At 27.8% G+C, this 15,776-nt stretch overlaps 1 protein-coding gene across 3 annotated transcripts in view; it reads right to left on the bottom strand.

The window, feature by feature from the left end:
• The window catches only part of LOC114804736 (mucin-19), a 107,982-nt gene that overhangs the window by 77,986 nt on the left and 14,220 nt on the right, over positions 1-15,776 (bottom strand). The window lies entirely within an intron of this gene.

Here is a 15,776-nt window from a genome sequence, read left to right as displayed (position 1 = left end):
TTGTGATAATAATAAAAAAGAAGAAACTAGTATTTCATACAATAAATCGAATTAAAAAAAAAATTCTTTAAAAAAATAATTTTAAATTATTAAATTTAAATAATTATATGAAATATTTTTTCTTGTTTACTAAATATTATAAACAAACTTAGATAATTCCAAATTTTTAAATATTTCTTTAAACTTGAAAATATTTTTATTCTTCTTCCAAAATGTTTTTTAGTTCCAAGCATTTTTTTTTAATTCCAACATATTATTATTATTTTTTTAATATTATTTTTAAAGAAAATTATTGAAATATTACCATGAATTAAGGATAATTTTTAATAATTAATAATAATTTAAAGATAAATTAAAAGAAATTAATAAAAATTAAATATTATGAATTCTTTCTTCTTTTACATAAAATACTAACAACAATAAAAAAATTTAAAATTTTAAATTTTAAATTTTAAACAAAGAAAAATGGCATAGAAAATTCCGTTTTTTTATTTCTAAAGTATTTTTTTTATTCCAACATTTTTTTTTGTTTTTTTTTTTATCTTTTTTGTTTCCATTTTTTATACTCCGAATATATTATTTTTTTTATATTATTATTTCTAAATAAAATAATTGAATTATTGGAATAATTAAAAATATATAAAAAATACTATTTAAAATTTTTAAACAAAGAATTAATGCAGGGAAAATCGATTTTATATTCTAAAGTATTTTTCCAATATACAAAATATTATTTTTTTTATATTTTTCTAACTTAAAATTTTTTTTATTTTCAAAATATTTTTTATAATTTCAAAATATTATTATTATTTTTTTAATATTATTTCTAAATAAAATTACTGAATTATTGGCATAAATTAAAAAAAAGTATAAGCAAAATTAAAAGAAAATATTTTAAATTTATTATAAAAAAAAAAATACTAACAAAAAAATGTAATAAAAATATGGAAATTGCTGACATTTATTTTCAAAATAAATTAGTTTTAATTTCAAAATATATTATTTTCAATTTCTAAATTTGTTTCTATTAAAAAAATGTATTTTATTAAATTCAAAAGCACCTAAAGAGAATTAAAAAAAAATCATAAAAGTTTTAAATATATTAAATTTATTGCAAATAAAAAACTAAACACAAGAATATTAAAAAAAAATCATTCAAAAATTATAAACAAAAAAAAAGAAGTATTTAACAAATTCAAAAATATATTTTTTATATTCTAAAATATTAATTTTTTAATGAATTAAATTTTTTTATATAAAATTAATAAATAATTGGCATATTGAAAATTTCGAAATTAAATAAAATATTATTACACTAACAACAACAAAGTTTACAATAAAAATTTAAAAATAAGTCTTAAACAAATTCAAAAAAAAAATACATTTATTTTTAATTCTAAAATATTTATTTTAATAAATTTCTTTTTTATAATTTATGTCAATTATTTATTAATTTTATATAAAAAAAATTATTAAAATAAATATTTTAGAATTAAAAATAAATGTATGTAGAAAACTAAAATTTAATTAAAAAAAAAAGTTACGATGTGGCAACATCTTTTCCACTTCAGTTTTTATTTCCTTATTTTTTTATAACTTTTCCACTTCCATTTCCTTAAGTTGCCAATTCTCTGAAGTGGCCCACACACAATACATCAACATTTCAAGCTGTTTAGTATGGCAACTACTCAACTAGATTACCACAGGGATATTAGATAAAAACTATTGTGTCTTTCATTGCAATATTCTATACACTATAAAAGCACAAACTGCAAAGAAATGTTGGCAACAAAACTGGCGCAAAAGCACAGTGGATAACTGAAGTTATTATTATTATATTATTTTTTTGTATTTTAGTTGCTTCCCTCGTGCGCTGAGCAGATAAAATAAATTTCAAATGTAAACGCAAACAAAAGCAAAATATATACGAACTTAAAATATGCGCTGTAACTGTTGAAGTGGTGAATAACAAAAACAAAAACAACAAAACAAAATATATGGCTAACAAAAATATATATAACAATCAGGTGAGTGTGACAGCAGCAAATAAGGAGTGGAAAGCAATACAAGAACAAATCGAAGCACAACAAACCAAAATAGCGGCATACTCGTATGTAAGCCGAGTATGACAAAGTGGTGGGTGTGCCCCTTACTTGGCGAAAAGAACCTTAAATATAGCAATGAAATTACATAAGCGAACCAGGCTGTCATATTTATTATAAATTATAATGAAGTTACTATAATTAGTACAACAACAAGTGGGCACAACAAAACAAAATTTGCAGAGTTCAACACGCGTTATAATACAAACATTTGTATGTAAGCCAAGTATATAACCACCAGATCATTATTTGATATGAAATGTTAGTAGGCGCTCTTGCCGTTTTCGGTTGGCTGCGCCGAGAGATGGCCAAAGTTGATTACTGAGGTTTCGCACTGAATGCTTACAAAGCAGAGAGTTGAGTTTTCAAACTGTGTACCAACTTTTTAATCAACAGATCAGCTTTCAATGCTAGAGAGTTTGCGGAGAGAAATGTTCAAAAAAGTTCGTAATACTGTGTTACTAGAATAGAGATGGAGATTATGACAGTTTTGTACCGTTACTTTTTTGTGCTGAGTTTGACAGCAATGTGCATTGGTTTATGACAGGAGAATATTTTGTTTTGTGATATAAAGAATTATAGATATATGGATGACAGTTTTGTTCCATTAGTTCGTGATTACCAACGTCATAAATAAACGGAGGCTGGCTTACGATTAATCTAAAAGTTTGACAGCTCATTTTTGTTTGTCTGACGTTGGATATCAGAAAAAAAGAAGAATCGAGAAAAGGGTTTAATTTTGTTCTTTATACAATTCTCTAGTACTGAGATTGAGATTCTGACAGTTTTGAACGGTTACATTTCTTGTGTTGAGTTCGACAGTAATCTGCATTGGTTCGTGAAGACATGAATAACAAGATATTATGTTTTGTGGTACTAAGAATGACAAAGATATGGATTATGACAATTTTTTCTCATAAGTTCACGGCACGTGACGTAATTAAAGAACGGAAGGACTTCTTCTTCTTGACTGGCGTAGACACCGCTCACGTGGTTATAGCCGAGTCCACAACAGCGTGCCGTGCATATTTCCTTCTGGCAGTTTGGCGCCAATTGGTTATACAAAGCAAAGCTAGGTCCCTCTCCACCTGGTCCTTCCATCGGAGTGACCTAGCCAGCGTAGCCGCTGTCTTTTTATTCGCTGGACTATGTCTATGTCGTCGAATAACACATATGTACAGCTCATCATTCCATCTTCTGCAGTATTCGCCGTTGCCAATGTTTAAGGGACTATAAATCTTCCGCAAAACCTTTCTCTCGAAAACTCCTTGTGCCGGAACGGAAGAACCTACTAACAATTAATCTAAAAGTGTGACAGTTCATTGAGTTTTTGACATTGCATGTCACAATCTTTTCTCTAACTTTTATTAGGTTAATGTCATAAAAAAATTGTGGAGAGGAGTTTAAATTTGTTGGTATTACCATTTTGTGTAACCAAAAATGATAGAGATTATGACAGTATTGTACCATTACTTTTGTGCGGTGTCTTTAACGGGGAAATATATTGATTCGCGACGTCATGAATGACAGAAAGATAAGGTTTTGTTTTGTGTTACCATAAATGATAGTGAGGGATTAAGACAGTTTTGTCCAATTAGTTTTTCTTGCTGAGGTTGACAGCAACATATAATGGCTCTTGAAGTCATAAAAGACAAGGTTCTTTTGCCTGTTTGACAGTTCGGTGCCGTGAGTTCGTTGTTCCTGACGTCAGAATTGATCAAAGGATATGGCTTGGTTTGAAGCTATACTTTTTTCAAACTTTGACAGTTCGTTTTCTGACAATGCGTACCGCAACGTTGTCTCCAGCTATCTTTGTGGTACTCTGACTGTCATTTTTGCATAGAAAAATTTAATTCCATTTATAAATTATCGATTAAACGATTCTTATTCACTGTTCTCTCAGAAGCTTATTTTAATGAGTTAAAATGCAGCTGATATCATTTTGGTTACAATTTTAGACTCGACAAAGCACTTTACATATAAATTTAGACATATCTGTACCCCTCGCTCTCCAGTTATTGCGGTGTAAAGCACCTAATTCACACTTCAATCAGCGTCAATCACCTACCACCACCCATATACATACACCGTTTTCGCAACACTTATAAACCGCTAGAGTTACCAGAAGCCAAAAATCAAGAAGCCGAAGTTCAGCGCACAACAAAAATAAATTGTTTTCAAGTCAAAAATAGCAACACTTTTCTTTCGCTCTTTTACCGTTGTGTTGATTATTTTTCCGCACTTTTCGTGTTGCGTTCGTCGCTTAGTTGTTATTGTTGTTGGTAACTATTAAAATGTTAATTTCATATTTTTTTATGTTCCTACATTTTTGAGTTTGAGCATGTGTGGTTACGTTAAAAATCATGTTCGCAACAACAACAACCAGCAATAATTACACAATACCAACAACTAGATACTATGCTAGCCAGAAATAGAGCAAGATTTTTTTTCCTAACTTTTTCTAATTTTCCATACCATTTTCTGTTTTTTGTTTTTGTTTTTTTATACAACAACAACCTGACACTCAGCCAACCATGCACTGCTTTGTTAGTTTCTGGTTTTTTTCACTCGTTTCATCTTGCCTTTTGGGTCGTCGCTGCTACTAATAGCGCTGTAATTATTGCCAACTGTCATACGCTCACATTCACCGACCGACCATTTGCACAGAACAACAACAATATTTAATGGTATGTCGAAACAACAACAAAGCATAAGTACAACAATTATTGCGATTTTTTTTATTAATTTTGCTACACAGTGTAGAGTTCAGGGCAAATGGTAACTCCAGCAGATATATATAGAACAAAAAAAAAAATAAAAAAATATGGCAACTACTCCAACGCAGTCAGTTATCGCGTTTATCTCAAGCGTTTTATGTTTTGTTCTATTGTTGTTGTTGTGCAGTGTGCTTACAACAATTATTTACGTACTTAGACGAGGTGTTTAATTTCAATTGTCACTCATACCGCGCTTCGCTCACTTTTCTAAACACACACCGGCTTTTAACGCATGCATTTTAACAACTCCCCCACCCGCTTGGTGTGTCGTGTTGTTGGTGCTTCCTGTTGCATGTGGGCGCATTATGTTTGAATAACTGCAAATCATTTGCCGGTTTACATACATACATACATATGTACATTGTTATGTTTATTTGTATATAAAGGGTGTTCTTTTTAGAGATATAGACCTTTTGATAAAATATAAAAAAATAATGAAATAGTCCAGAGCTGGAAGACTGTTTTTATAAACACGACCCTCTCATTAGAATTTCTCAGAACTCTTTCGAAAATAGTCATACCTATGACGTCAATAAAGCACCGATTTGTGAGTTCCAACTTGTCAGATGAAACTGGTTTACCGGTACAGACAATCAACTTGATTTACTTCGACAAAAAGTAGTTTAACGGCATGCAAATGACCTATTGAGAGTTCCATTTCTTGAATTTTTTCAGTCAACAGAAGCTCTTCCTGATTATTGGGTTCCAACTTGTCAGATGAAGCTGGTTTACCGAAACAGACCATCAACTTGATTTACTTCGAAAAAAAGTAGTCTAACGGCATGCAAATGACCTATTGAGAGTTCTATTTCTTGTCTTTTTTCCAGTCAATAAAAGTTCCTCTCTAACGCTGGGTTCCAACTGGTCGAATGAAGCTGGTTTATCAATATAGACTACGGACTTAACATATATCGACCAAAAAAGTTTTCTAAGGGAATGTAGGCGGTCAATTGGCACATCCATTTCTTCAGTTTTTCACTCAACAGATGTTCATTCCAATTATTGGGTTACAGCTGGTCAGATGAAACTGGTTTGTCGAACTATTTTCATACCGGCAAAAAATAATTTAAAAGAATCTAGTTAGAATCTACAAGTCTCTCATCATTCCCATCCCGTGTGGAAGATGTCAACATCCGTTGAGACGGCACTAGGAGTTTTCGAGAGAAAGGTTTTGCGGAACATTTATAGCCCCTTAAACATTGGCAATAGCCAATACCGCAGACACGAATACCAGACATGAATACCGCAGGAACGATGGGCTGTATGAGTTATTCGACGACATTGACATAGTTCATCGAACAGCGACTGCCCTGGCTAGGTCATGTTATTCAAATGAACGAAAGCACTACAGCTTTGAAAATGTTCGATGCAATACCCGCTGTTAGAAGCCGAGAAAGACATCCACTCCGTTGGAAAAACCAGGTGGAGAAGGTCCTGGCTGCACTTAGGATTTCCAATTGGCGCCAAACAGCGAGAAGGAAGAACGAGTGGCGAGCCATTGTAAACTTGTTTATAACCTATGTCTACGCCAGTTAAGAAGAAGAAGTTGGGTTGAAAGATCCATTTCTAATATTTTAAGTCAATAAAAGTTAGCTTTAAAAAAAGTGTTGGTTTCAAGTACTGTAAAGCTTAAGTTCTCACCAGTTGGAGCCATCAGCTAGATGATTCACATTCGTTGAAAAGTCTTTGCATGGTAATTTGACAATCCATCCTGAGTATAAATGTCAAACACAGCTGTTTATTTTGAGAGCTGGTTCTACAGGTTTCGCTCGAAGCAGCTCTATACTCATAAAGAACACCCTTTGTGAGCTAAGTAGAGAACTTTTTAAGCTTTAAAATAATCATTTCAAATGTTGATAGATGGATTGAAAGCAATTTGGAATTTATAGCAACAATTTTAGACCTTTTTGGATATTTTGAACCCAACTATGTAGTATTCTAGAGAAATATTAAGGCTACCTATAGCACCAGATGTGAGGTGTCATCTAAACAAACTCGGAATCTGCTCGTCGGATCAGTGCAGGTTCTGTGATCTAGCAGCGGAAACACATGAGCATCTACTCCTTGACTGCCCGGCGATTGCGAGGTTAAGAAGTCAGGCAATGGGATCTCTCTATCCACAAAGGGAAAATATCGCGTCCATCAGCCCTGTTGCGCTACTAAGTTTTCTCAAAGCGAAAGATTTGGATGGTATTCTATGATAACAGAAGAGAGCTCAATAGACCTTAGGTCCCAATGAGTAATCTAATAGCATCAGATTTAGACCTCTTTGATAATTACGAATGTATGTATGTAGTAATCTCATTATTTTCGCGTTAATATTAATTTTATCCTTGGTTTTAAATTTTTTTTTTCTTAAAAAATTAATATTAAATATCGAACACCCTGTATTAAATGCCAAGCGGCTTATTCCACAAATATTTCTATTTCTGGGTCTAAAACCAACAATATAATATATATAAGCTAAAATTAAAAACAAAAAAAATTGCATGTAAATCAGCGCTATTTTTGCGGTCAACAACGACAACAATAACAAAAGTTAAAACAAAAATAGCAAACAAATGTCAGTTGCACGTTGCAAGCAACCGAAGTAGAACGACATTAATACTTTTGCTGAATAGTTATTTATTTGTTGTAGTATTAGTAAACAAGGGTGCCAACAATAACAACACCAAATATACAAACATACATACGCGCAACCCACAAACGAAATGCATCAAATTAAATTAACTAAGTAGCGCGAATATGTAATATGTAGGCAAACGCCAAAAAGAAGAAGAAGACACTACACCACACGCAGGGTCAGTCAGTTGCAGTTATTTATGTGGGTGGTTGTGGTGATGGTTGTGTTGCTGGTGGTTTGAAAGTGTCGGAAAAATATACAACTGATGCGCGTTTGGGCCGGCGAGTCACGCGTTGTGGTTAATTATTACATGCACTATGGTTGGGTATATGAGAGGGGACGTGTGTGTATGAAGACTCGGTTTCGATAACAGCGATAGACAGCAGTGGCAATTAGATAAATAACTTGGAGGCATATGTTTGTGTAGTTGAACGTATAAATAGTCGGAGGGAAAAGTTGACGTACTATGATTTTTGGAAAATAAAGAGAAAAAAGATGATTCGATAGAAAACCATATTTTTTTCTAATACAATTTTTATTTAAAAAATATTAAAAAAAAAAATAAAAAAAAACGAAAAATTAATAAAAGTAATGATAAAAAAATAAAAAAATTATAAAAAAAATAATAAAAATAAAAAAATAAGAAATAATACAAATAAAAAAATTAAAAACTAAAAAAAATAAACAATTTTTATTTAAAAAAATAAAATACAAAAACCAAAACATTAAAACATTAAAACAACGAAAAAAAAAATTAAAATAAATCATTAAAAAAAATATAAAAACTAAAACAAAAAAAGGACAATGAAAAAAATGTAAAAAAAAATGAAAAATTAAAAAATAAAAAAAAAATTAAAAAATAAAAAAAAAATAAAAAAATTAAAAACTTTAAAAAAATAAAATACAAAAACAAAATAAAACATTAAAAAACGAAAAAACTTAAAGTAAAAAAATAAAAAATAAATCATTAAAAAAAAATATAAAAAAGAAAACAAAAAAGGAAATTTTTTTTATCTAAATTAAGAAATCTAACTTCGAGATAACTCAAAAACAAGATTGATGTATAACAAATAAAATACTAACGTAACACGACGAAATAACATAAAACGAGCTCATTAAAAATGATAATAATAAAAATAAACGAAATTCTAGTGATATTTCTGATACAATTTTTATTTTAACAATATTTAACAAAAAGAAAACAATTAAAAAAACGAAAAAAATTAAAAAAAAAAAATAAATAAAATATTTAAAAAAATAAAACAAAATTAAAAAATAATAAAAAAAATAAGAAATAATTAAAATAAAAAATTTAAAAACTAAAAAACAATAAACAATTTTTATTTAAAAAAATAAAATTAAAAAATTAAAAAAAAAACGAAAAAAAAATGAAATAAAAAAATAAAAATAAATCATTAAAAATATATATACAAACTAAAACAAAAAAAGGACAATGAAAAAAACGAAAAAAATTAAAAAATAAAAAAATTAAAAACTAAAAAAAAAAATAAAAAAAATTGTATTGAAAAAAAAAATTAAAAAAATAAAACATTAAAAAACGAAAAAAAAATAAATCATAAAAAAAAATATAAAAACTAAAACAAAAAATCAATTTTTTTTATCTAAATTAAGAAATTTAACTTAAATACATATGTATATTATACCTCTCATAGTATTTCAAATGTAGGTCGTACGCACACTTTACAGCCGCACTGTCTGTGCTTAGAAGATGTTTCGAAGGCAGCAAGGCAAATAACCGCCATTTGACACTTGTTCGGGGGCGATTGCGAAAATGAGGTGATTTCGTGGTGTTCTACACCAAGACATAAATATATATGTATGTAGGTACATATTTAAGTGTAAGCACTAATGAATTAAAGAAAGTAGTTGGTTGGTGGTTGCTGTTTTTATACAGCACTTACTAATTACTTAAAGAAAATTGCAAGCTATCACACTGTCTTGGTGTGGGGGGAGTGAAAAGTCAATTCTCTGTGCTGCAATTAGATAAATATGCAATTAAAGGGAAAAACTTAATGCGCAATGAATTATTGGTACTTAGTTTTGGACAAAAGAGATGGAATTATTTAACAAATTTAATGTAGTAATTTAGGATTAAATATTAATTATGAAATGTGTAGGATTTTAATTAATTTTTTTATTAATATTTTGTATATTTTTTTTATAAATTATAATAATAAAATTATTTTCAATTTTTTTAATAAAATTATATTTTTTATTAAAATTTGTTTTTTATCTTTTTTATATAAAAAAATTTTTTTATATAAAAAATTGAAATATTTTAGCTCATAATTAGTTTTTATTGAATATGTTTGTTAAAATTGTGGTTTTAGATTTGGTTATTTTTTATACAAAAAATTGGGTTTCTATTTTAGCTCAAAATAAATTTTATTATAAATTTATTATTTTCAAATTTTTTATAAATATATATTTTTATGTAAAAATTTAGCTCATAATTAATTTATATTAAGTCTGCGAGTTTTTAATTATAATTTTTTTATTTTTATTTTAAAAATATTGGGCTTTTATTTTAGCTCAAAATAAATTTGAACTGAGTTTCTTATTTGATTTTTTTTTTATTATAAAAATATATGATTTTATTTAAACATTTAGCTCATAATTAATTTTTATTAACTATGTTTATTAAAAACGTGATTTTTTAAATTACAGATTTAATTATTTTTTGATTATATAAAAATTGGGTTATTTTATCTTACAATACATTTTAAAATGAATTTATTAGTTTTAATTTATTTTAATGAAAATATATAATTTTGTGTAAAAATTTAGCACATAATTAATTTGTAATGTGGTTTTTAAATTATAAATTTAATAATTTGTTTTACAATTTTTTTATTTTTTTTTTAATTATTTCTATTAATTTTTTTTTAAGTTTTTTTTTTTTTTTTAATTTCAAATTAATATAAAATTTAATAATTTGTTTTACAATTTTTTTATTTTTTTTTAATTATTTCTATTAATTTTTTTTTTTAAGTTTTATTTTTTTTTAATTTTAAATTAATATAATATTTTTTTATGTTTTTTAAATTATTAAAATTTAATTTTAATATTTATTTTGGAAATTATTGTTTTTATTACTTTTCATAAGATTTTTAATTTATTAAATTTTCTTCTATGTGATCAAAATTTAGTTTAAAAGATTTTTTTTAGATTCTTTACCAAATTTAGGACCATATTTTATATTAATTATAAATAATTTATCATATTTATGAATATATGATTTAAAAAAAACATTTAACTTAAACAAATATTTTTTTTATTTGCCCATTCATTTCTATCTGAAATTATTACAGCCGCATTGCAGGCAATTCCATAAATTTTCAGCCAACGCCTATAAGTATGCAACGCTCATAAGATCTACAGTGAAAGTCAATAAAAATGCACACCTAGTAGCAACAAATGCCGGTTTTGGCCTTGCGTGCGTGCAATCAATGTAAATAATCAAAAGAAAACAAGTTCATAACAACAACAATAACTCAAGTAAACAACAAAAACATAATGCAAGTAATTATGTTGACTGTTAACTAATGAATTAGGCGAGTTAATGACCTTATCAATGTTTGGGTGAAGAAAAAGAAAATAAAAATAATTGGGGAAATTACAAAAATAACAAAAAAATATATGTATAATATGAAAAATTAATTTAACTATTATAATAAAATAATAATATGCAATTTCAAGAAAAAATCATAATTACAAAAGTGTGGCTGGCGTCTCTAAAAAAATAATTGTAATGAAATAGCGGCAAATTGTTTGTTAATTTTTTTTCGACAAAATTACAAAAATTTACAAAGCAAATGAAGCGCTTAAAGAAAGTGAAAACTGCAAATTACAACAAATTACAGCGAAGTCATATTTGAAAGCAAAAAATATTATATGCAATACATTGCAAATGCACTACGTGTCGCGTACATATATATGTATCTATATAATTGTATGCATTTTTTATGGCTTTTTAATGTACATACATACATACAAATATTTTTTGTATTTTTTATTTAGTTTATGCAATGTTATTGACATTTGCTAGAGAAAAAGTTTTTAGTGTCAACTGCATATAATAAAAATCAGCAATAAAATTAGCTGTCATATTGCATGTAATGATGGGGAAAACTTTAATAAATAAAAAAAACCGCAGCGAATATGTGTTGATAAAAAATAATTGAAAAAATTCATAAAAAATATTTAAATATTTTTTTAAACAATTAATTGAAAATTGAAATTATAATAATAATGATAGGAAAACTAAACACTCTAGATTTCAATATTAAAATTATATAAATTACAAAAATAAAAAATATACATAAATATACAAGAAAATATATAGAGTCAATTAAAAAAAATATTTAAAAACTGCAAAATAGAGAAAAAATAAAATAAATTTAAATAAAAGCAGTTATAACAAAAAATAAAAAATTAATTAAAAAATATTCAAAAATTAATTATAATTCCTAATTATTGTAAATTTATTATTTAAAAATTTTAATTGTTGAAATTGCAAAAATATTTCAACAGGAAAATTGAAAATTGATATTGAAAAAATTCAGGAGAAAAATAGGAAAAATTTAATAGAGAGAAAAAAGAAGTAAAAAATTTGTTAAAATTAAAAAAAAATGAATGGATTCAGTTAAAAATACTAAAACTTTAAGGAAAGGAAAAAATTTATAAAAAAAAAAATTATAAAAAAAAATTATCACAAAAAATTTAAATTGTAAAAAAATAAATACAAATTTGACAAAATTAAAAAAAAAAATAAATTATAAAAAAAATTTTTAATAAATCGGTTAAAAATGCTAAAGCTTAATGAAACAACTCATTTCACTCTCTCTCTCGAACATTATAAACTCTCTCAATTCATTTCTTTAATTTTATTAAGATAACACACAATTTGACCCATATATTCGGCATAAAGTCGAATAGAATGACGAAAATCATCGTAAATAGTATATGGGGACTGAGGTAATTCCTTAACCGATTTCACTGATTTTTACCACCAACATTCATTATATCCCAGATTATATGCTCACTTAATTTGGCTCAGATATTTCACATATTAACCGATTTATAAGGTATTAAGTCCATCGTATTTTTGAAAAACTTATAATTAGGTATATGGAAGCTAGGGGATGTAAATTCGATTTTAATAATTTTTGGTACAGAGATACACTATTAGAATAAAAAGATTCCCACTGAATTAAATAAAGATATCTGAGACATTTATCGATACTTTCAGTGAAAAATTACTCTTACGCACTGAGTTCTTCATGTTCGATATCAGGGATCTTGAAAAGCTATAGTCCGATTTCGACAAAGTTTTAAAGTGAAGCCACGGATGATATACACTATTTGTGTAAAGTTTTATTCCGCCATCTTCATAGGTTCCTTATGTATATCTTATAAAGTGAAGGAATCAGTTGGAATTCAAAATTAAGTTATACGAAAAGTAGTCGTGGTTGTGAACTGATTTCACCCTTTTTCCACATGTGTCATCAGGGTGTTAAGAAAGTATTATGTACCGAATTTCATGAAAATCGGTCAAGTAGTTTCTGAGGTATGGTTTTTGACCCATAAGTGGGCGACGCCATGCTCATTTTCCATTTTTTTAATCTTGAAGTGTAAAGCTTTCTCTTTAATACCAACGAAAAAACAAACAAACAATGTACGAAAATTAACCGCTATGCTGCAGCAGCAAATTAATTAATTTATTTACTTTTTTCCTCATATGTACATAAATAATTCCATTTGCATTTCATGGCTTATTATTTCTGTGTTAATGAATACAGCAGCGCTCAGCATTTTTATGCAAAAAAAAGAAGCAAATATTTTATATGCCATAAATAAAAAATAAATGAAAGAATTGTATATTTGTGTCAGTTGCACGTTTTCTTTGATTTATTTATTATTTTAGCAAGCTATGGTAGCGTAAGAATAACATGATTTCATGTCGGAGCGAGTGGAGGTATGATTTTGCGTGAGTATGCTTGTGTATAAATGCATATTTAAATGAATGCCACCAGCTGCACTTCAGCTGCAAATGAGGAAGTTTTATTTTTCTTGACGAGTCTGGAAAGTAGGCTTATCTAAAATGATTGCGGTGGCTTCAGCTTGTAGATTTTTTTCACATTTGACTTATCTCAAATTTAATTGTCAATTCAATGCTTATAAAGTGGAAGCAAACATAGCGTTAAAGCGTTAAAAAATGACAGCATTGCTTTTAATGTCATTCGTGACAAGCGCTGTCAGAAGATAGTGGAGTGAATATGTGAAAAAATATTAAATAGAGCAAGATGAATTATGACAGAGATTACTTGCAAGAAAATTGAATATATGAATTTAAAGTTATTTTTATTTGCTAGTATTATTATATTTTTAACGGATTTATAGGATGAAAGAAACTAAAAAATAAAAAAAAAATTATAGATAAAAACCATTTTATGGTAATGAGATCGAAATTAAAACCAAAATATATCACCGTAGACCAAAACAGAGCTTTAACTCCAAAAAGTATATTAAGTTCGGTTAAATTAACGATACTAAAAAGATTCTCAGCTTCGCTTTCATTCAGAAAAAGTAATGACGTCGAAATCATAGCCGAAATACCCCCCAGTAGACAAAAACAGAGCTTTAACTCCACAAAGTATGCAAAGTTCTGTTAAATAATCAGACCAGTGATGAATTTGGATAATCTTGACATATTGCCATACGACCAAAGAAAATAATTATCTTGACTTTATGTGACATTTGGGTTAATTATAAAGAAATATTGGTCGATTGGTTCTCTCATATAGGGATGGCTAGGAAAGAAGCTGTACCAAAGTACTCCAAATGGATATCAAATCCGGTATGAAAATCTCTCAACCTTAAATAGTATGTAAACAAACAAAACGGAAGTATTTGATATGGAAACGATTCTGAAGAGACTCTCAGGTTTTGATGTTATTCAAAAAAAGTTATGATGTCGAAATTAAAGCCAAAATATCCGCCAGTATACCAAAACACAGGCTTAACTCCAAAAAGTATGTTAAGTTCGGTAAAATAATGAGACCACCGGTAATCTTGACATAAATATTAAGAACCAAAGAAAAAAATTATCTTGAATTTCTGTGACATTTTTGTGAAGTATGAAGATGTATTGGTCGATTGGTTCTCTCATATAGGGATGGCTGCCAAAGCAGCTATACCAAAGTAATCCTTTACAAATGGATATGAAATCCGGTATGAAAATGTCTCAACCTTAAATAGTAAGAAGCAAAATTTAATTATTTGCAGTGGAAAAAAGTAATGACGTCGAAAATAAAGCCGAAATATAGCCCAGTAGACTAAAACACAGCCTTAACTCCAAAAAGTATGCTAAGTTCTGTTAAATAATGAGACTACCAGTATTCTTGGCCGAATGTCATGCATCCAAAGAGAGAAATTCAACTTAAAATCTGCGACATTTCTGTGAATTATGAAGAAAGTGAACAATCTTAAGATCTCATAGATGATGACTGTCGAATCAGCTGTATCAAAGCATACTTTGACAAATTGTGCTCAAAATCAGTGATGAAAAGCACTCAGAGAAAGAAAGCAACATTGATATATTGGGAGTGGAAACTGTCCTGAAGAGATTCTCAGGTTTCACTTTTATTCAGAAAAGGTAAATTTCAGTCCAAACTTCTCATGAAACTGAAGTTACAGAGAACATTATCATAACTGAAGACGCTGCAGGCAAATTATTATCGACCTCTAGATAGCTCTTGTCAATAGTAATCGCATAAGCGTTTAATTGTTTCATTAAGATAATACAAAAAGTCTTACGACGTCTAAAATTATTAATTTTTTTGAGAGGAAATCATGGCGACCGACCCATATCCATAAATAGACTTGTCAATTGGATACCTAGGTTCTGAAATTTGACTTTGTTAGCCTGTTTTGAAGGGGTATGTCAATAAGAAGGCTATTCAAAGGAATGTGGACGAATAGGAATCCATACTCAGCGTGTTATTGTCGAGAAAAGGGCGGTAATGTAAGAAAAGTGTGTGATATTTCCGAACTAAAAAGCCAAATAATATGTATTTTTATAAAATTTTCTGTAAAAAGCTCCATAACGCTTGCAAAACATCTTTCACAATGAATGTATGTATATATGTCTGTATATCTAGTAAAATAAAGTTTTCAATGCGCAACTTGAAACCTGTCAACAATAAATAACTGTAAACTAATAGCCACGAATCGAAAAGTGTAAGCTTATTA

Source organism: Zeugodacus cucurbitae, chromosome 5 (assembly GCF_028554725.1).
Source record: "Zeugodacus cucurbitae isolate PBARC_wt_2022May chromosome 5, idZeuCucr1.2, whole genome shotgun sequence".
Lineage (NCBI taxonomy): Eukaryota > Metazoa > Arthropoda > Insecta > Diptera > Tephritidae > Zeugodacus > Zeugodacus cucurbitae.
This window is presented reverse-complemented; position numbering and strand designations above follow the sequence as displayed.